This window comes from Rattus norvegicus, chromosome 13 (assembly GCF_036323735.1).
Source record: "Rattus norvegicus strain BN/NHsdMcwi chromosome 13, GRCr8, whole genome shotgun sequence".
Lineage (NCBI taxonomy): Eukaryota > Metazoa > Chordata > Mammalia > Rodentia > Muridae > Rattus > Rattus norvegicus.
The window spans coordinates 12,578,505-12,601,831 of NC_086031.1; the positions used below are offsets into that span (position 1 = coordinate 12,578,505).

Sequence of the window (23,327 nt, forward strand, 5' to 3'; positions counted from 1 at the left end):
ATTTCACCTCACACCAGTGAGAATGGCTAAGATCAAAAACTCAGGGGACAACAGATGCTGGCGAGGATGTGGAGGAAGAGGAACACTCCTCCATTGTTGGTGGGATTGCAAACTGGTACAACCATTCTGGAAATCAGTCTGGAGAATCCTCAGAAAATTGGACATTGAACTACCTGAGGATCCAGCTATACCTCTCTTGGGCATATACCCAAAAGATGCCCCAACATATAAAAAAGCCACGTGCTCCACTATGTTCATCGCAGCCTTATTTATAATAGCCAGAAGCTGGAAAGAACCCAGATGCCCTTCAACAGAGGAATGGATACAGAAAATGTGGTACATCTACACAATGGAATATTACTCAGCTATCAAAAACAATGACTTTATGAAATTCATAGGCAAATGGTTGGAACTGGAAAACATCATCCTGAGTGAGCTAACCCAATCACAGAAAGACATACATGGTATGCACTCATTGATAAGTGGCTATTAGCCCAAATGCTTGAATTACCCTAGATGCCTAGAACACATGAAACTCAAGACGGATGATCAAAATGTGAATGCTTCACTCCTTCTTTAAAAGGGGAACAAGAATACCCTTGGCAGGGAAGAGAGAGACAAAGACTAAAATAGAGGCAGAAGGAACACCCATTCAGAGCCTGCCCCATATGTGGCCCATACATATACAGCCATCCAATTAGACAAGATGGATGAAGCAAAGAAGTGCAGGCCGACAGGAGCCGGATGTAGATCGCTCCTGAGAGACACAGCCAGAATACAGCAAATACAGAGGCGAATGCCAGCAGCAAACCACTGAACTGAGAATAGGACCCCCGTTGAAGGAATCAGAGAAAGAACTGGAAGAGCTTGAAGGGGCTCGAGACTCTATATGTACAACAATGCCAAGCAACCAGAACTTCCAGGGACTAAGCCCTACCCAAAGACTATACATGGACTGACCCTGGACTCTGACCTCATAGATAGCAATGCATATCCTAGTAAGAGCACCAGTGGAAGGGGAAGCCCTGGGTCCTGCTAAGACTGAACCCCCAGTGAACTAGACTGGTGGGGGGAGGGCGGCAATGGGGGGAGGGTTGGGAGGGGAACACCCATAAGGAAGGGGAGGGGGGAGGGGCATGTTTGCCCGGATACCGGGAAAGGGAATAACACTCGAAATGTATATAAGAAATACTCAAGTTAATAATAAAAAAAAACTATTTAAAAGAAAAAAAAAGAAAATGTAATCCACTTTGTAGAAAATTATATATGAATCTAGTTTATTGACACATAGGTCATATGATTTTGATACAAGAAATCCAGGTGAAGTCATGGAGCAGCCTATTTGCACAATTAGGGTTCAATTAAATGAGTTCAAATTGGAGAGTCTTCTTGAATTTAGAATTGTTACACTTTATAAACAATAAACATTCAGCCTCTTACTCATGTCTACATGAAAGCCTAGAGTTTAGCTGTATCTGGGTTCAGGAGCAGTGCAGCTAACTTTACAAACAGTACAAGCAAGTTGCTAGAAACCCTGTGAAAGCAGAGATGCTACTGTACTGAACTGAACTGTTGTTGAACAATAATTGAAACATTATTGTTGTTTCAATTCAATTTTGTGTGCGTGTGTTTTGTGTCACATTCTTTCTTGGGAATTAGCATTCTTTATCTATTTTAAGTGTAAATTAAAATATAATTACACTATCTCCCCAATTCACCTTCCTTCCTTCATCCCTTCTTCCCATGTGCCATTGCTCACATCCCTCCCTTTTATACTAATGGTCTTCTTATTTTTATAGTCATTTCTATTATTATTAAGCATATATGCATGAATACGTAAGCAGATCATGGTAAGTACATTTATTATTGCTTGTTTTCTTATGATTTCTGGCCTGACCTTTTACTGCTGGAAAGCCAATTAGGGAAGTCATTCCTGGGAAAACCTAACTCTTCCTCTCTTAGCAGTGATTAGTTACTGTAGTTGTTTTTCTAGGAGTTGACTCCTATCAGAGTTTCTCATTCTACATCAGCTTCTATACTGGTATTTTCATTATTCCTCTTTGAGCAACCCTATTGTTGATGGATCATGCATATAGCTTCTCTGTAATTTCTAGAACACAGAATGAAGCCGGCTTTCTAATGCCCTGGCTCTTGCAATCTTTCCAGTTCTTCTTGTATAATATTCCTGGAGTCTTAGGTACAAGAATTGGTGTTTGCGGTGGTGCACACTCAGATCTTTATATTCTGGTTACATCAACATGTCAAAAGAAGGAGCAAACTCTGATTTTAATCCAGTCCCATTTTCTGCCATGGAATCTTTGTATCATTACATACCATGCCTTTCTAATGAATCATAGGCTGGTCTCAAACTCACTATTAATCAAAGATGACTGGGAACTTCTGATTTTTTTTGTCTCCATTCATATGGTACCAGAAATAAAGGTTTCTACTACTATGTCCAGTATATATCATGCTGGCAGTAGAACCAGGACTGTTTGCATTAAAGAGAAGCCCTATCCCAAAATGTGCTCTAGCCCCAGCTCTTCACATCTGAGTTAATGCCCCCCTTTCATGTGTTCACTGGAAAGCTATACTGAGAATGTTTGAGTAGCTATTCTCATGACTAATCACTTGTAACCTCCCTAAACTCTTTTTAACAAATTCACCCCTTCCCACAAATTCAACAATGAATAAGATTAAATATCACCCTTAGATCCTTTCTTGTTGCTGTGATTATAATAATAATAATAATAAATTTAAATGTAAATAAGAAATACTCAAGTTAATAAATATAAAAAATAATAATAAATTTCTGAAAAATTCAACTTAAAGGACTACAGGTTATTTTTAATTGTAGTTCTTAAGTCCATCATGATAGAGAAGAAATGTAGGCATGAGTAGGAGGATAAATGGTCCCATTATTTCAAAAAAATCCACACTAGGGAAGAAAGGAGTGAACAAAAAGTGAATGTGAATTATCAACACTCAAGACTTACCTCCAGTGCCTTACTTCCTTCTATAGGACTTCACCTCATAAAGCTTCAATAACCTCTCCAGAAAGGTGCACCACTGAGTAAGCAAGTGCTCAATTCTCTTCTCTCTGTCCCTCTCTCTGTCTTTCCGTCTCTCTCTCTATGTCTTTCTGTCTCTCTCTGTGTATGTGTTTGTATGTGCCAGATATCAATAACGATTAAATATAAATAATAATTCACAAAGAATATAAAAGCATGCACAATCACCTTGCTAACAATTTCTCAAGTCTATGTTGTGTGAAGATCATAGTACAATGTATCAATGCTGTTGTGGTGCTTCCAAAGATCCAGAGGAAGAAGAGTGAGCATGTCTTCTGCTATGTGTATCATAAATATGAGTTGGTATGCATCTAAATAGAATTCAGAGCTAGACACTGACTTTTTCCCAAGAATCCTTAAAGAAAGTCTCATGGAAACATTGCACTTCCTTAAGGATACATGTTGAAGACTTCAGCAAACACTCCTGATACAAGAACTACATATGTTGGTATGGATCCCAAGCAAAAGGGATCTTAACTCCCTCACTGTCTTTAGGAATAAGAGGAATCTGCATGCACAAAACATCATCTGATCCTGACTATAACTGAAGGGCATGGGTGTAGAAAGAAAGGGAGAAAGCTGTGGCCAATGGAGTTCTGAAATCAAGTGATAACTTCACTGTGTGAACAAAATTAGAGGCAGCAAAGGGTAGGTGTAAGAGAAAAGATGACACTCAATGGAGAAAGAGCTATGACTGAGTCATCAGGTCATTTTGTTGAACAAACATGAGGACTTGTCCGTTAAAAGCCAAGGGAGATAAGATAGTATGTCTATAATCCCAACAGTGGACAGTCAGAGCCAGAAGGCAATACATACCTGGCAGCCCAACTAACTTATTCAGGAAGCTCTGGGGTCAATGTCAGATCCTGCTGAAAAAACTAAATAGGAAGGGTAGTGACTAAGGAACACAGTCAACATAAACCTCTATCCCCACATACAGGTGTATTCATGAACATGTATATGCATGTGCACAAAGGCTCATTATAAACAGCCTATCACTTCTGGGGAAAAAACTCTAACGTTTAGAGAAAAAAACAACATCATCCATATCACAAGATAATAACAGACATTTATCAACGTCCATCTTGGTCTTACTGCTTGTCAGTCAGGATGATTACATCAGAGGATACACTTAATAGCATGATTAAAAGCTACTCAGCCACATCAGGATTGAACATTTCCATAGTGTTGTTCATTGTTCTTTTTCCTGCACATTCAGCATAATTGAACCCAAGAGCAAGAGGTTGAAATGTAAAAGATTAAGGAAGCTGCTGCTCCAAACAAATGATAAATGTCTCATTGATGAGGTCCCTTAAACTAAACCAGCCAAGGTTCTCTAGAACATACCACAGGCTTAGAAAAGAGGTATGTGAGCACTAAATTAAAATCATTCTATTTGCACTAAATTTTTTACTAGAAAAGAATAAAATTTAAAACAAAATTTTCTGAAGAATGATCAGGAAGAGCTCAAAGATAAATTTACTTATTCAAAGTCATATGGAAAGTAGAGCCAGAGCTAGGCTCAAGGTTCTGGATATCAAGACTGTGGATAAGGTATGACTCTGGCTTTCACCTTGTCTCTTCTGCAGGGACAGACTGGAAGAGGCTATATCTTCAGACATACCAGAGGATCAACTATACTCAGCATTTGGGAGGAGGCCACCCCACTCCCAAGCCCCACAGCAGCTGCTGTGGGACAGTGGACTCAGGGACCTACCACTTCCCCAAACCCTCACCTGCTGAATACCATTCCCCTTCCACCTGATTCTTTCTGCTGGGACAGACTGCTAGCAAGTCTGCTTCTAGGAAGAGACTATATCCTCAGACATACCATAGGACACACTGTACTCAGAACATTTGACATAACATCCTGACCATAAGAATGACTCTACTTAAACATTTGATACCACATCCTGAGGCATTCCAGGATATCTGCTGTACCCAGGGCATCTGACATCACAACTGGAGACACCCCAGGAGAACCACTGCACCCAGGACAGGACAACTTGAAGGCATCCCAGGAGTTCCTTTGTATACAGGGCAATTGACACCATAGTGTGAAGACATCCAAGGTGTTCTGAGGCATGCAGGGCAACTGACCCAAAATACTGAAAGCCTCCCTGGAGTATGGCTACACATAAGGAAATAGCACCCACAGTCCACTGACACCCCTCCAAATAACAGCTTATCACATGACAACAATTTGACTGCTCCTCTGAAGACCCAACAGACTTCAGCCAGGGCAACAAATCACAATGGCCTTATATGTGATAGCCAGAAACTGGAAATTATCCAGAAGTCCCATGACAGAAGAATGGGTACAGAAACTGTTGTTCATTACACAATGGAATACTATTCAGCTATTAAGAACGAGGACAGCCTGAGTTTTGCAGGCAAATGGATTGAACTAGAAAATGTCATCTGAGTGACATAACTCGGACCCAAAAGGACATACACAATATTTTTTCACTCATAAGTTGATATTAGTCAAAAATGTACAGGATACACAAGATTCAGTCCACAGAAGTAAAAAAGGTCAACAAGCTGAAGGGACCAAGTGGGTATACTTCCGTTCCGCTTGAGAAGGAGAAGAAAACAACCACAAGTTGGACCCCTGAGATATCTTAGACACTAGGTCACTAACTACGCAGCATAAACCAACTGAAAGGAGGCCTCTAACACTAACACATATACAGCAGAGGACTCTCGGGTCTGGGTTCAGTCAGAGAAGATGCACCTAATCCTCAAGAGACTGCACACCACAGGATATTTAGAGGTCTGGTTCAGTGGCTGGGGTAGGGGCATCCATGTTGAGGGAGGTCAGTGCAAGGAGGGGTTCAGGTAGGAGGTATAAGATATGGAACCTGGGGAGTGGGGATCGGGAAGGGAATAAAATCAGGATTGTAAAAGTAAATAAATAAAAAATAAAAAGATATGGTTTTGTTCTAATCCCTCCCCCCAAAAGTCTCATAGACTTATAAACTTTTTAGTAAGTCAGAAATGGTAAAAACTGTTGGATTCATCGATAAAAGTTGTTGATTAGAGGCATTTTGATAAATTTATATAAATTGATTATAATATAAGAGATTATGTAGCTTCGGAATAAAATATTTTGCCACATAAGTTATTTTTATTTCATTAGTGTTTAATCTTTCTATTTATTAAGCATGTGGTTTCATGTGTATGGGAATGCTATTTATGTATTGTGTGGAGAGGTTACAGAGAGGATGTGAACGTGCCATTATGTTTGTGTAGAGGTAATAAGACAAGTTTAGGTATCAATCTTTGCATTATATCTTGTTTGAAATAGGATTCCTTGTTGTTTGCCACTGTGAATACCAGGATATATGGTTCCAAGTTTCTAGAGATGCTTCCATTGCTGCCTCCCATCTTGCTACAATAGCAGATGTTTTACATACATGTTCTACTGTGTATGGCTTGTAATAGGTTCTAGGAATCTAGACTCAGGTGTTTACTTGTGTGGCAAATACTTTACCCACTGAGCCATCTTCCATCTCCCCATCCCTTACACACAATTTCTTAATATGACCAACTTTGAACTGCTAGTTGACAAATGCAAAATAGGGAAGGGCTCCAAAATCTCTAATAAAGTGTGATGTGAGAAGGAAAAACATTCAGTCAGCTGAGCCACAGGGACAGATGAGGGATAATGAGGATGACATAAGTTAACCTGTGTTGAGAGATACAATGAAATATAACAAATGGCAAAGGAGTTGGATAACCAAAAGCCTTAATAACTGAGACCAAACAGAGAGATTGTAGCTTGCATTAGATCCAGGAGCTAAAACCCAGGAGTACATTTATGTTAAACTCCTACCCTTTCTGAGCACTTAGAATGCTCCAGGCTGTTTCCTGCAATGTTAGATCTTACTTCATTCAAATTTCAAAACATTTTAAGCCAAATACTTTACTTCCCATTCTACAAACGTGTAACAAAGATGCAGACACAGGTAAAATCATCAGCTTCAGGAAGATCAGGAGTGAAGGAATAGCCTAGTTCATATCATCATGGTCAGTTTTGTAAGTTTTCTTAGTTATTATGATAAATGCAAAACATCAACCACCACCATTGCTCCAGTCCATCGTCCTGGGATGTAAAACAGTTTAAATCTTTCAGTTATGCATACCACTCATAAAGTTAATGTGTGTGTGTGTGTGTGTCTGTATGTGTGTGTGTGTCTGTGTGTATGGGCAGGTGTGTGTCTGTGTGTACCAATGAGTGCAAATCACAGGAAAACTATGTTCTGTTCTACTATGTAGATTCCAGTGACTTCACTCAGGTTAACATACTTGGTGGCAATCCCTCTACCCACTGATTTATCTTACCAATTCTCAAAGAACATTTTATGAGAAACTTGTACCTTGATACTGAAGTTTCCAAAACTTGTAGAAGCGAAAGTATCTTACACAAAATTGCTTAGAATTATTACAAAGCTCACATCATTCTCCCCTGAAATTAAAATCATCTCTATATTATTTATAATATGTAATGCAGACATAAATGTAAACAGCAATCATGTATTTTTTTGGAATTAGCACATATTTTAATCACTGAACATTTTTAATATAAATAAATTTACACATATAATTTTGACAGGTAGTTGTTTATCTTGGATGGAAGATGATTACATAAGCATAGATGGTATGTAACAGATAGTTCTTCTTTCTTTATATGATCTTCTAGTCATTCTCTTAAGAACAGTTACAAAACTCACAGCTCTTTTAATTGCTCCTATAGTAGTGGTTCTCAATCTGTGGCTCCAAATCTATTTGGGGGTTCAAAGATCCCTATCCTTCATATCAGATCTTTATATAATGATTCATAACTGGGGCAAAATTACAGTTATAAAGTAGCAACAAAAATAATTTACAATTGGTAGTCACCACAACATGTATTAAAGGATCACTGCTTAGAAAGGTTAAAAACCACTGCACTATAGACAATTGGCTGCCACAGCAAAGTCAACATTATTTTAGTCTACTCTTACTCATGCAGCAGCATTTAACTGAATTGGAATCTTAGCATGTTCTCTCACACACTCTCACTAGTGCTGGACCAACTGGCTACACTCTGCCCAAACTTCTCCTCAGGTCTGCACAGTAAGTTACTCTATTGAATGATTGAATCCTGAACTTAAATCACAGTTCACTGGACTGACAGTGCTAGAAAACCACTTTCTTATGATCTTAAGTTGTTGTGCTTCTTTTCCCATGTGGCTTTTTAATTCTACTTTTAAATATGTACATCTGTGTGCTTATATTTGGGTTTTTCATGTGATTGCAAATGCCAACTGAGACAAGAAGATTAGAAAATATAGATGGGTATCAGACATGGATGCTGGGGAGCAAATTTGGTTCTTTTGAAATAGAAGAGCATGCTCCTTAGCAATGAGCCAGTCACAATGCAAACAACACAAATCCATGCTTTTAATTATTTTTCTTTTTTCTTTTTTTACAAGTTATAATAAAATCTTATTGTATAATAATAAATTAATACATAAAAGGGGGTAAAAAGTGGGATACAAGATAGGGGATGCATAATTGCAGACAGTCTTTGCAGAGTAGAAGGAAAATAGGTCCTGAAGGATAGATATTCTATGAGGACTCAAGAATCTTACAGGTTGTAGGATAGGGTGAAATTTCACATTAGGTGCCAGAGTCCAACAACTGACTTGATAGAATTTTTCTGGGCCAGCAACGACGTGGCAACTACCTACCCATCCCCCAACCTGGGCCAGGAATTAATACTCATAGATGGGGCTGAGTACTTTCTACAAGATAAAGAAGGTAGTGGAAGGGACCAGCATTGTTTAGTCAGTTCTCATAACAAACTCTAAAGTCATAAAATGTCAAAAAAGGTGAAGGGGAGGTTGGTGATAGGGACAGGATACAGAGACTGTCAGTCTGAGTCAGGCCCCATTTTCTTGATCATTGTTTTTTTTTATTTTTTTTTAATTTTTAAAAAACTTCTCTTGGTTTTTATTTTGTTGTTTGTTTTGTTTTTTTTTAATGGTGGGAAGTAGACTGGCTGCTCTTAGTCTTCAGGTAGCTGAAGTGAGCCCTGCTGTCTCCTGATTCCTCTGGTGCATGGACATCTGTTGCAGTAAATATTAAAATACTGGTAACCTTTTATCCCATGTTAGTGTTGGCACTCGTGCGGTACTTTTATCTGAACAGCTCCACACTGCCCCCAAATACTCTCTAAGAAGCCTTTAACTTGCATTAGCAATGACACCCGTAAGGCCACATAGCACTGTCAGGTATCTTGCACTCTTTCCACTCTTTCTAGTGCCAAAACCAACGGGTTCATATGGCACTTTTTTTTGGCAAACCAACAATCATATTTATATGTTAAATTCTCAGTCCACAATATATCTACACAATAAACAATAAATCAATTAATAAGAATATAAACCTTCCCCCTAGAAAAGATAAATTTGCCTACAGAAATCCATCCTTACTACCTTGGCAATTCAAGACCACCTGGATCTGGGTCATCCTTCTCCATATCCATCTTGATTTTTCCCCCTTCCCCTTCTCTCCCAGCTTACGAAAGCTTTGTTCCTGCCTCTATTATTTTACTGTCTAATCATGGCCTGACCTAACTTGTGCCAATTCTCAACTACATATAGGTATCAACCTACACGCATCCTTTAATTCAAAGGTCTCATTCAGCTCTAGGAACATCTCAAAGCACTAATGCCTATAGATCTTAAGGATGAAATATTCTCCATAAAGTGGTAATTTTTTCTTTTGCTGGGGCAAGGAGCTTGTGATGATGGACATTGCTCTCTTAGCACATCACAGGGTCAGTTCTGGGCAATGCTCTTCCTTTTTTTTTTTTTTTTTTTTTAGAAAATTTGTCCTCTATACAATGGTCTCTCCCAGGACAGGCACAAACATGAACCTCAAAGCTATTCTGTAATAACAGCTTCCCACTGGAGATTTCCTTCTGGTGTGATGCTGGAAAGGAAAGGTTAGCAGTTCATGCAGGAGTTATTACACATGTACTTGTTTGGGTGGTAGTATAGTATGTGTCAACCTCAGGTGGTTCATACGGTACCATCACACTGTGCTGAAATGTCTGCCTAGCATCCAGATACTCAGCAAATAAATTACCTTCATCCCAGATAAAATGCTGGGGAGGAGTCAGGCAATCGTATCATGGTGGGATCAGAGACTCCTGACCTCAGTCCTGTGTTGTGACTTCTTGTAGATGGCCATAGCAAGGACACAGGTATCAGCTGGTGGTGTGTAGCTGACCCACAAATGCATAAGACATGTCTTCACCAGCTAGCAGAATAGCTTATTGAGGGAAGTGGAGTACATGCACATAACAGACTTGGTTGTCCCTGATTGCAGGAAGTCCAGTCAGAAGCCATAGTTGCCTCAGTAAGTTTTTGAGAAGGGACAGAAGATGACAGGGGCCATGGAATGGCTAATGCATGGGCCTCAGTTACAGGGTCTGATGCTGCAGGATCTGACATTTGGATGGTTTCCTATGGGTCTTCTAAGAACTCGGAAATATCCTGGGACAGGAATAGATCTTCCATTGATTTAGGTGACACCACTGCAGTGGACAGAAAATCTTATGGGAGAAGTAGTTTCTATAAGTCTGAAAATGTCTCCTGATGCAGAGGGACCTCGATGCCGAATCCAACTGTGAATCCTCTATGGAAGTTATCCAGTCTTCAGGGAAGTGTGATACTCTGCTATGCAGTAGGTTGAGGACTTGCATGCCAGATGCCCTCTAATTATTGTTGCTACCTACAGCCAGGCTTGTTTTTCTTCATGGAGCATTTGTTAGATGTGTTTAACTTATCTAACTCCTCATTTGAATTATGATATAATTTCCATGCTTTCTGCATTATAGTTATACCATATATAGTATATACTTGCTATGTATGTGGAAATAAAGTATATACTTGTATAAACAATAAATGGTTTGTTATTGAGGAGAGAGCTGTGTAGTAAAAGAGCACTTGCTGCTTTTTCAAAAGGCCTGGGCATGATTAGTAGCAATTACATGGCATCTTATAGCCAACTCCAGATCCATGGACTCCAAAGCTCTCTTCTGACCTCTGTGGGTATTAGGCCCACACATGACGGAATACTTACAGATATACCGACATACATTCAAACAGACAGACAAACAAAATATTCATAAGCATGAAATAAAATAAAATCTGAAACAAAGAGAAAATACTCAAATACCAAATAGGAATATAGGCCAGAGTTTCCCATCGATGACAGACAATACAGAAAAATAAATAAATGAGATAAAAATGTCATCACGTTTCCTGAACAATTTTTTTCCTTTTATACTGTTTTTACAAAATATCTGTGTGATATACCTTGAAAGATGAAAGGTTTATTTTCACCCATAATGTAAGTGTTTGCAGTCCATTGTTTATGGGCATGAAGAGAATGAGAGCACTACAGCAGAAGACTTTGGTAGAGAATGACAGCTTACTTCATAGTATCTATGTAGCAGCATATACAGGACATTACCAAAGACAAAGAAAAGATCTACCCTTCAAAGGCACATGCCCAATGAAATACTTGCTATGACTTACCTCATAAATGTCTTCCCACATTAGTCAATTTATCCATATATAATGCCAGAAGCCCTCACACAACCATCTCTCAAGATTTATACCTAAATATTGAGGATCAAGCCTTGAGCACTTGAGGTTTTGAGGCATAATTCATATCCAAAAATTCTAACACACACACACACACACACACACATACACACACACACACACACAGTCTCCATTTTTGTACATGCATGTGTGTGTGTGTGAGAGAGAGAGAGAGATAGAGAGAGAGAGAGAGAGAGAGAGAGAGAGAGAGAGAGAGAGAGAGAGAGAGAGAGAGAGAATGAAGGCCAGAAGTCCATATTGTATATATTTTTCAATTGTTCTCTATCTTAATTTTTTGAGACATAGACTCACTGAGCCTGTGTTCTTGTGTTCTCTGGTTTGAAAATCAGGGGGACATTGCTCTCATATTCTGTCAGCACAGGGTTAAAGCACTATGTAGTACTGTTTTTAAATGGGTCTTAGGGATGGAACACATGTCCTCTTACTTATGCAGAAAGAACTTTACCAAATGAGTCATCTTGCCAGTCTCACTATCTCTCTTATCTCCATAGAGATCCTGCCACAAGCGGTATAAGGCAATTTTTGTAAACAATGAATCACTAGACAAAAGTGGTTCTAAATATCTTGGTCATTGAGTAACTTCACAACAATTCAAATTTATGTACTCCATGATGGTTTCATAATAAAAAAAACATAATATTCCTAAATCACATACAATGGTCAAGCCAACAACACTGGAAAAATGAATGGAAAACAGTAAGAATTCTACAATCAAGATTTCAAATATGTTACATAATAAAATTAAAAATGGATTCTTAGTTTTAAAGCAAGTCAGAAAAAAAGAAATTTAAATTAGATTTTGGACAATATGTGAACATTAAAGAGAGAAAATGTTAATATTTAGGGGAGATTACGATTCTTGGGAAACATATAAAACCACTTCTATTACAAATATGTGTGGCCATTTCTTTCAGTTTTCCCAACCAAAGAATCTAAATTAGATTTCTGTGCCATTGATATTCAAAATGAGGCTCACATAAATTATCTCATGCAACCATGCCAACAATGATAGGGAAATTTCTCCTCTCATTTCACTGAAAAAGAAATGGAAGCAAAGGAAAGATTAGTAAATTCTTCAACCTCATATAAGAAGGAAACTGTGAATTCAGATTGTATAACTCAGAACCTCAGTAATATATTTTCTATATTATGGCACACCACTCCTACTATAGACAGAAATGAAAAGACATCATAGTTCCTCAGAGGAATTGCACTTGAACCTATGTTATAGTCATTATTTTGGAAAAGCTGCAGGTGTTTCCTGAGTATAAAAGCCTCAATTTTCTTAGAGATCCTATCAAGTATACACAGTTCCCTAATTATTCTGTTCTATCTACTCATCCTTATTTTAAAAAATGACAATGAAGCAAAACCACCTGCACAGATAAATATTTTAATTAGTATTCTGGTTGTTTAAAAATCCATTTTGCCTAAACTTATTTAATGTTGCTTGATAAATGTCAATCAGAAGTTAACAAAGTAAATTTCAATGAGGGGATGAAAAACTACAAATATATGGTAGAGCCTTATTTAGACTATCCAATTAACAATGTATTTTGATCATTTCTACCCCAAATTCCACCCTTTAACTTCTTTTGGGAACACATCACATCTCACTACTTCTTTTCCATTTTATCAAATTAACAATCCACCAGAACGGTGTGTGCAGCAATGTGCACTTGGTTTTGTGCCCATCTTATGTTAAATGAGATACCTACCGTGCATATATGTCATATCCTCAGAGAACAGTGACCTATCAATGATTCAAACTCTCTACAAATTTATCTATCTATCTATCTATCAATCTATCAATCTATCTATCAATCTATCTATCATCTATCTATCTATCTATCTATCTATCTATTCAAAATATTTAAAAATAGGACATCAAATATATGAATTATTTTCTCAGGTCAGGACAGCTATGGAAGACTTGTGACATAATCAAGAAACAAATGAATGCTTTCTCTAGAAATCCAAATGTGGTGCTGTTAAAAAATATACCCCATGGCTTCTTGACTTAGAATACTCTGGAATGTGTGTAAGGGCATAGGTTATAGAACAGTATCAGATGCTAAGAACGTGGACCCTTCATTTTCTATCTTTAATCAAACTTATCAGGAGACACCGACTTTCACCAACATTTGAAATGTTGAGATTCGACTCATTGATTTCTCAGTTTGAACTGTCTTTAGAAATGTGAAGTGTTATCCTAAACACCTTTCTTTCTTTTTTGAAGCTTACTTTTGATTTATATGTGTGCTCAAGTGTGCAGAACTCTGTAAGCAAAAGTGTGTGTTGCACATGGCTTTGTTTTACAGAAGTTGACACTAAGTATCTTCCTTGCTCACATTCCATCATATATTTTTGAGACAGGATCTATCACTAAATGAAGTGCTTGTATGTTGGCTAGATGAATGGCCAGGAGGCTCTGATAGTCTCACTTTTTTCTATACCTATGCCCAATTTTAGAATTACAGGTGCCACCATTATGTCCAGATGGAGAGCAGAAATTCTGAGACAGCACTTTCCTGAATGGGTTGTCCACACAGACTCCATTTATTTGCAGTATTTTTATAAAGAACAAGTGCAATAACATCACTGTGAAATCATTTCTGCTTTGTATGTATGTGTGTGTAGGTGTGTTTATGCCCATTTGTGTATGTATATGTGTAAAACCTATATCACAGTTCCAAAAGAAAAAGAAAAATTACTGTGTGGCACACACCCCTGTAGCCAGGAGAGGTGGTTGTTCCAGTGTTATAGACAAAGACATGTTCAATGTACCAGTTGCAATTAAAACAACAACAATATCAACAACATACAGACACACACACACACACACACACACACACACACACACACATTTTCAGCTATTCTGCAACAGAAGCACCGGTGAAGTTTAACAGGACTGACTGTTAAGTAAACATTCACTTCTCTGGTATCACTGAATCAGTGGAGTCACAAGAACAAATGACCAAGTTAAACAAACAGAATATGCAAACATCAGCTCACAGACTACTTTATGGGATATTACATTGTCCTAAAATGACCACAATGAAGGGGCCCAAACCCATCTTTACTGTAGTGACAGAAGCTACCAAAACATTTTGATTAAAAAAAGAAAAACTTAAATTTGCTTCCTAATACCTAATTAGCACAAATAAATCCTATTCTGTAATCTATGGTTGACTCACTAGACATTTGTTCTCGGGAAATTCCTATTTCTTTCCTTTAGATCTCTCATAGTTACTCATTCACACCCTTCAGAATACATGTTAAATAATAGAGATTGCTAATTGCTAACCAGATACCAACATACTTGGTTGAGGGTTTAATTCAAGTACCACAACAATTGTATTGGGTTATGTAAAATATAATCGAAGATAGAAACAAATAAAATGCAGAAGTTATGGATTTAAACATGTGGCTATAAACAAGAATATCAATTTCCAGCCTTGTAACTGCTCCTTTTAATACAAATCTAGCCATTAACCACAGATGCTACTAAACTTTTCATAAATTCTTTTGCAGATACCGAAAAAAAATGTCTCCCAGATTTGTTCATTCTTCTCCAGGACTTATTTCTACTATTCATTGTGTCCCTTTTCTCCACATGAAAATCTTTAAAATTTTGCAGATGTTAGAAGAGTATAGTTCAAGCACACTATAAGTAATTTCTCATTTTGACATTTGGAGGAAAGTATCTTGTTTTGTTTGTTTGGCTCCATGCCTAAAAAAATTCTCTCCTTAGCTGTTTTTGAACAAAATTGGATACTTGCAATTTCTAGTCTCACTGGATATTCTTAAAAATCCTTTCTTTTCTAAGAACTCATCTTTGATATTTTAAATTCAAATAATTTCTTTTCAATTGAAAAGTATAATAATTTTTTACTTCATGTTATCCTACATTTGGCTTGTTTCTGTTAACTTCTTGCAAGGACAATCTTCTTTGATGAGCTCATAATGAGGTAGACTAACTATATGTGCCAATTTCCATTTTACAAGTATTTCTAGTAATGTCTCAATACCAAACCTTCTCAATGTACTATATATGTACATATATTTATAGCAGAATTAACTCTTACATCATGGTGTAAAAAGGAAAGAGAAATCTTACAGTCCTCAGGGTCATACCCATAATGCTATAAATACTTCACACTAGGCCCCATTCCGAGTAGGTCCATAGTCCGTTCTAGTTAATTTTGCTGGACAGCAAGTTACTAACAGTTGAGCCACTTAATCACAGTCAGCATCCAATATGCCTTGTATATACAGACATATACGGACACACACACACACACACGCACACATGTGTCTGTGTGTGTGTGTGTGCGCGTGCATGTGCATGTGTGTGTATATGTGTGTGTGTGTGTGTGCGTGTGTGTGTATAGATGTTTGTTATCATGCAGAAATATATATATGCATAATGTAATGCACACATAGTGATGTTATAATATTAATATTCCCTAAGATTTCTTAATGTTTAATAAAATATTCAATAATCAATAATTGTGTGTTAAATTGTGTGCAAAAGAATTTGCTAGTTTAAATGTCACATGATTTCTCGTATGGACTTACCAATCTCTAGTAAATTTTACCATTTATTAAGGTTACAAGAAATCTGATGAAGCTTATACCATAAGATTTCAACCATATTGTTCATGATAGATTTTTGTGGAATGTTCATATTGAATAACATGTAAGAGACAGGGAGAATATTTATGCAAAACATTTATATTTTTCTATACATAAATGTACTATGCATCAATAAAAGGGTATTCAATGTTAAACATTCAGTACAGTTTCAGGTTAGCAATCAATTGGTAAACATCTTAGTTTATTTTGTCTTGTACAATGAAATACCATGAACTGTAGAACTTACCAAAAATAGACAATTTGCACTTTTCTGTTTAGTGTGATATGTGAAAAGAAATCAGTCAGTGTATAGTGAGAGTCTGCCACTGGTTCAGAAAAGTACCTTCTTTTGAATGGTCACAAGATGGGAAGACTGAGCTATATCTCTTCAGGTCTTTTCTACAGAATCTACTGATGCAAATTTGCATGCTGGCTGTGCTCATGTAACTCAAGTGTTACTAGCTTGTTGCCCAGCAAAATTAACTGGAAGGGGCTATGGACCAACTGAAAGTGGAGCCTAGTGAGAGGTTTATGTCATTAAGTGTATGTCCCTTAGAAGGACTACAAGATTTCTGCCTCCTTTTCAGTCTTTGATATAAGAGTTTACTGTCACACAATCCCTGCCATCCTGCATGGTATAAAGAGGCACAAAGTGACAGATCTACCAAATCTGAAATTGGAATGCTAAGAAAGTCAGACAACATATAAAGCTTCTCCCTTTGTATGTAAAATATCTTACATGTTTTATTATAGTTATAGAAAGCAGGCAATACAGATTATTAACACATCCATGGTTATTACCTGATAACCTGGTGATTGTCTGAAAGCCTTCCACTAATTTTGGGTAACAAATATAGTCAGACTACAGCAACAGAGAAAATTAATATCTGAATAGCATATTCTAGAGGATTTGTAAATATGGGTGGATAGAGATAAAAGGCCATAAATAATATGATTACCACACGTTTAATCATACTTCTATCTTCTAATTACAATCTTTATTGGCTTTCTATCTTGTATTAACTTATCATCTAACAAAAGGAAATTACTTATCTGATGAAATAACAAAAATTATGGTTAGGATTCTGGACAGGTGGTTGTTATCATTGTTCTTTATTTTATTTTTTAACAACACACTGACTATATTTAGTCCTTCCCACATACAGATGTATATAGGGTCATTATGAGCCAGCTCCTCCTTGTACCTGAAGGAAAACGACCCTTTGCTCAACAACCAGAAACTGCCACTCCCTCCTCATATAGGGATGGATAGGTATTAGAAGTCTTATCATCCTCCATGCTAGAACTTTGTCTGACTTGTGAAGGTCACTTGGAATGTCACCACATCTGCTTTGAGTTGAGGAGTTGAGGTGTGCAATACCTACATTATGTCACACAGTCTACACACCACAAAATTCTTCTCCATGAAATGGTTTTTACATTCTATCAGCATTCTTCTCTGTGCTTAAATCATGCTCCACAATCTTGAGCATGATAACAGCTTTGTTTCATTTACATCTGAGTACTCATGGCCATTTATTTTCTGAAATTTGAACAGTCACAAACCTTTACATTAAGAATGGTCTTTGCACATGCTCCACTATGTTCATAGCAGTTCATAATATGGCTATTATGATTTCTTATGAAGTCTTCTAGAAGACCCTACAGTGTTTGGTACTGCTTACAGAACTGCGATTGTAATAGAAACCTGCATGTGACTTTAAAGGACACAGAAATGGTCCTATGATAGGAAACAAAAAACTGAGCACATCTTTCTATGATATTAAGTATTTTAGGATAACTGGATTTAGCATAAATAATATAAATGTCTTAAACTATACTGTGGTTATAATTTGAAATACTGTTGATTTATAGGTTAAATTATAAAGAATGATTTTGCCAACTCTTGTGCAGTTAGAATGTACTGGACTGTTTAGAAAAAGTGAAGGGATTTACAATCATATTAAATCTTGTGATTCTATATTCCAATGCATCAGATATTATTATAATGATGCATTTCCCTCAAAGCTTTCTTCAATGAACTGAGTCATAAACAATTTACCCTCAAGAGATCCTTGAAGAAACTGTACCTATAGTTCTATAAAATAAAAACGTGTTAAGTTGCTTGAATCAGGAACAAAAACTATTTATGCATTTTAGCATTTTGCCTTGGGATGGATTTTAATAAAAATATGGTTCACAAATCTGAACAAATTTAAGAGAAAGCCATTTAACCAGTAATCAAAATCTTCCAGTATTACACTAATATAAAAACTAGATAAGGATGTAAAACTTGTAGATTACATTTTTATGCAACAATAATTAAGAAACTCAAACTACTCAAACAAAATTACCACAAACTCACAAACTTGATTATATAGTAACTGAAAAAAAAATCATGTAGCATAATCAGAAGTAATTTGTGATTGGTCAACATGTAAGTTAATGTTCAACATGCTACAGAAAAGGAATAATGTATAGAAATCATATCTTAATGGATGCCAAAAAGCCCCTTAACCAAATTCAACATTTTTTGCCGTAAATTAAAAAATATGTATGGAAGGGGGTGCACTTCAACACATGAATTTCATAGACCGTGGAGCTGCATCTAATATATTCAATGGCAACAGGAGGTAGATAGCTTTTCATCTATGATAAGGAATAAAACAAAGATGTCAATGTTAGAAATCTTTACCAGCATAGTGTTAAGAGTCACAATTATTATCTCTCTCATTAGCAAGTATAATGATCAAAATCCTGGGCACAGTGGGGAGTTACCATGACATGACTCCAAGACTGATGCTAAGCAGGCTTGAGCAGGCAGAGCACACAAAACATGATCCCTGACCAATTCCATACAGCATGGACAGGGCAAAGTACCTCTGAGATGACCCCAAACATCCAAAGTCCCTGAGAACCACTACGATGAGTAAGTAAGTTGTAGAAAGAATGAAGAGAATGAGAAGTATGTGTATATAACAAGTAGACTCGGAGACTAGAGCCCAGTTAGGAACAAGCTAATGTAAGAAGCCCATTATGTCACTGAGGGCATGGCATGGTACTGGCCTATGCTGCCACCAGTGGACCATGTCTGAATCTGTGGCACTGCAGTATCATTAGTTTGCTACCTCCAAATACTGGGAAGGCCTCCCTCACCTGGGCTGTTGTGTGGGGCCATGTTGATATCTGAAGGCTGTACAAAACTGGCCCCACTGATTGGAAGAACATCATGGGAAAACTGGTCTGAAAGTGTGAAAGCAGAAGAGTTAGCTCAGTTCTTCACCACATGCAGTACTCAAGTGATCCTCTGTGCCCCTAGCCCAGAAATCACAGTATTGTTAGGCCTTGTTTTGGGAATTGCAGGTGAGCCAGCCACGAAGGCAAGAGCTGTTGAGCTGGCCACAGCACCTTGCCTGTTACAGCATTGAGTACCCAAAGCAGTTCTGAAGATCTTGTGATGATATGGGAGCAGGAGACCTAGCAGGCTGACCAGCTCATCTACCACCAGGACCAGATGGAGGGCTCTGATCTGGATCACCCTAACAAATAACCCATTGATAAACAACTGGAATAAATGAAGGGCCATTCTTGCTGATCCAATTTGCAAGATCTCCATGACAGAGGACAAAAATAGGCTATCCAAACAGTACCCAGTGTTGAGAGTGTAGCAGAATTCAGAGGCCTCCAACCAAATGAATGACTCAATTCAATGAAAATTTGCAAATAAAGATGTGGGTACAAAAGGGTATTATGTGTGATTCAGTATGACACACTACTCCTGCCATAACAGGATTGTTTTTACTCTTTTGAGGAATGTATTACAAGGTCAGAGGTTGGGTATTAATTGACAGGGATATGAGTGAGGTTGGGATGCATGATGTTAAATTCACAAAGAAAAATGATAAAATTGAAAAGTCATTAATATTTCTAGGGACAAAAAAAACAAATTTTCTATAAAAGAACTTAAAAATCAAATGGATATTTAAAAACCCAGTTTAGTCAAAAAGAGTAAGTTAATCAGGTATAAAATTATTCAAAACCAGAACATATTGTACTTGTAAAATTAAAAACCACTAACTAGTAAAATTAAAGAAGACATTAAAATAAAATATACCTTATATTTTGACATTAGAATATGTCACATTTTTAATATGCTCATAGCACTCAAAATTTTCTACAGATTTAACAAAGTCACTGAAGAAATTCCAATATTGCTTTTTAACATAAATACAAAACCAGTTCTATCATTATACAAAACTTCAAAAAGGCCTCATATAAAATGGCAAAAAAATCTTAAAATTTCATTACAATCTAAAGCAGTAAACGAACAATGATGGTAATTGATTGCAAAATATATTACAAAGCTTCAAATAAAAGTAATATTGCATCAGAATAAAGGCAGACAGATTATAAAGATAAGATACAAAGCTGAGTAATAAATTTTCCTAATAGGGAAAATTGATCATTGACTAGGTTACAAAAGCATTAAAAAAGTTGGAAATATACTCTTTGTAATGAAGTATGTTAGGAAAACTGGATATCAAAAAGAACCTTACCTCACACTAAAGAGAAAACTAACACCAAACAAATATTTAAATAGAAGATCTCTAATAGCAAAAAAAGGCACAAAAAATATTTGGAAATGAAATCTTATTAACAATTTAGTAATAAAATTTAGGATGTGAACCTTTTCCAAATATATTCAAAATGACAGGTAGAATTACATGAAATTAAAAAGCTGTCTTGCAAAGCAAAAAATTACCATCACGAAATGTGAATACACCCACAAATTACAAGGGCTTACATTTCCAGACATATGTACGTCTTAAATAGGTCAATGGGTCATAGCAAAGAAGCCATTTTCACAAGAGGAAAGGATCTGAATAGGTTCTGAATAAATATTCCCTAAGACAGGGGATTGTTAAGGCCTGGGTAACTGCTCCTTGTCTAACTAGCTTTTTTGTTTTTCTGTTTTCTACATACTAATGTTTCAAGGAAACTTTCTCATATAGTATTGCTACTTTTACAAGGAAACTTTCTCCATGTGATGTTAATAGGAAATATTCTCATGCCCAAATTGATTATTTATTCTGATCAATTCCGTACTTTGGTGTTCTTGGAAACCAGGCACAATATAGGTCACTAACAACTGCTTTGCATAGGTAGCCACAATGAGCATGGATCCAAACCAGCTTTCTGGCAACATTTCCTCCACTTTTATATGAGATTTTATTTTATTTTTATTATTTTTGCCTTTATAATGTGCCCCATGAATTGACCCCAACATAAAAGAGACATCTGCCCCAATATAAGAAGCCATTTAGAATACTACTTTCATTTTGAGTAGGGGCTTAATAAAGTGTTAAGTTCCCAAGACTTTCCTGAGAATTCACATTCTACTTGACATGTACTTTGGTAATGTCCTTCCTGGTTTGCTGGAGTCCATTACAGATAAATGAAGTCAGCTTAAAGGAAAACTCTGACCTCCTGGTGAAGTTCAAACAAGTGGTCTCTAACAGCTCAAGCCATGTATATTTTGTTTTTGTTTTTTTACAGAGAATGTTAGAGCATTTAAACATATGCAGTTTTAGATTTTTCTTTAATCATTATCCAAGAATATCAAAAGTACTTATTAATTTTTTGTTCCCTTTATTTCCTTGTGGTCCATGGTTAATCTTTACCCATATCTAAGTAGTATGATAATACAACCTAAATGATTATGTCATAGCTAAGCATACCTGACTACTGCAAGCTGAAAGATTTAATTATTCAATTGCAAGCCAAATGATTATATCTAAACAGGAACATCCAATTTGAATTGTGCTTCAACCAGCAACATTAATGCAGTTAAAATAAAAGAATTCGAACCCAAGCACAAACTTTTTTTGTTTTTTTTTTTCATTAATTTTTTTATCTTTATTAACTTGAGTATTTCTTTTTTTTGGCATTTATATATATATATATTTTTTTATTAACTTGAGTATTTCTTATATACATTTCAAGTGTTATTCCCTTTCCCGGTTTCCGGGCAAAATCCCCCTCCCCCCTCCCCTTCCTTATGGGTGTTCCCCTCCCAACCCTCCCCCCATTGCCGCCCTCCCCCCATAGTCTAGTTCACTGGGGGTTCAGTCTTAGCAGGACCCAGGGCTTCCCCTTCCACTGGTGCTCTTACTAGGATATTCATTGCTACCTATGGGGTCAGAGTCCAGGGTCAGTCCATATATAGTCTTTAGGTAGTGGCTTAGTCCCTGGAAGCTCTGGTTGCTTGACATTGTTGTACTTTTGGGGTCTCGAGCCCCTTCAAGCTCTTCCAGTTCTTTCTCTGATTCCTTCAACGGGGGACCTATTCTCAGCTCAGTGGTTTGCTGCTGGCATTCGCCTCTGTATTTGCTGTATTCTGGCTGTGTCTCTCAGGAGCGATCTACATCCGGCTCCTGTCGGTCCAAGCACAAACTTTTAACAGCAATTTTGCATTTTGTCACAATCTAATTCATTATGCTCACAATAGGTATTAAGTTGTCTTTATGCCATTATCTTTATTAGTTTTACAGTTTGATATACTCTATACAATTTTTCATAAAGAGCAGAAACTAAAAATTAACATTTTCCATCATCTGATACTGTTTCTTTCTTTTACGTAAGACCTATCTAAGGTAAAGATGAATGTATACAACTTATATTTCTTTTAAGAACATAGCAAATTTATTAACTTACCCTAAGAATGAATTAACTTGTCCTGAAAATAAATACTTTACTGTTGATGGTGAGGCCCTACCGTCTCTTAGTAGGTTTTGAACTTTCCCTTACTACAATGTTTTGACATACTTAGGTCCTCAGAAGAAGTAGCTGATATTTCTAGGACATTGCCTTCTTACGCAAATATTCCTATCAATTTTGAGACAATCAACTAAGGAAACTTTAACAAATTTAA

General features: G+C 36.8%; 1 protein-coding gene and 1 pseudogene across 2 annotated transcripts in view; both read right to left on the minus strand.

Annotated features, from left to right (window-relative positions):
* Cntnap5bl1 (contactin associated protein family member 5B like 1) overlaps nucleotides 1–23,327 on the minus strand; it is a 1,004,796-nt gene that overhangs the window by 200,039 nt on the left and 781,430 nt on the right.
* LOC134481468 (cellular tumor antigen p53-like) lies at nucleotides 1,327–22,306 on the minus strand (annotated as a pseudogene).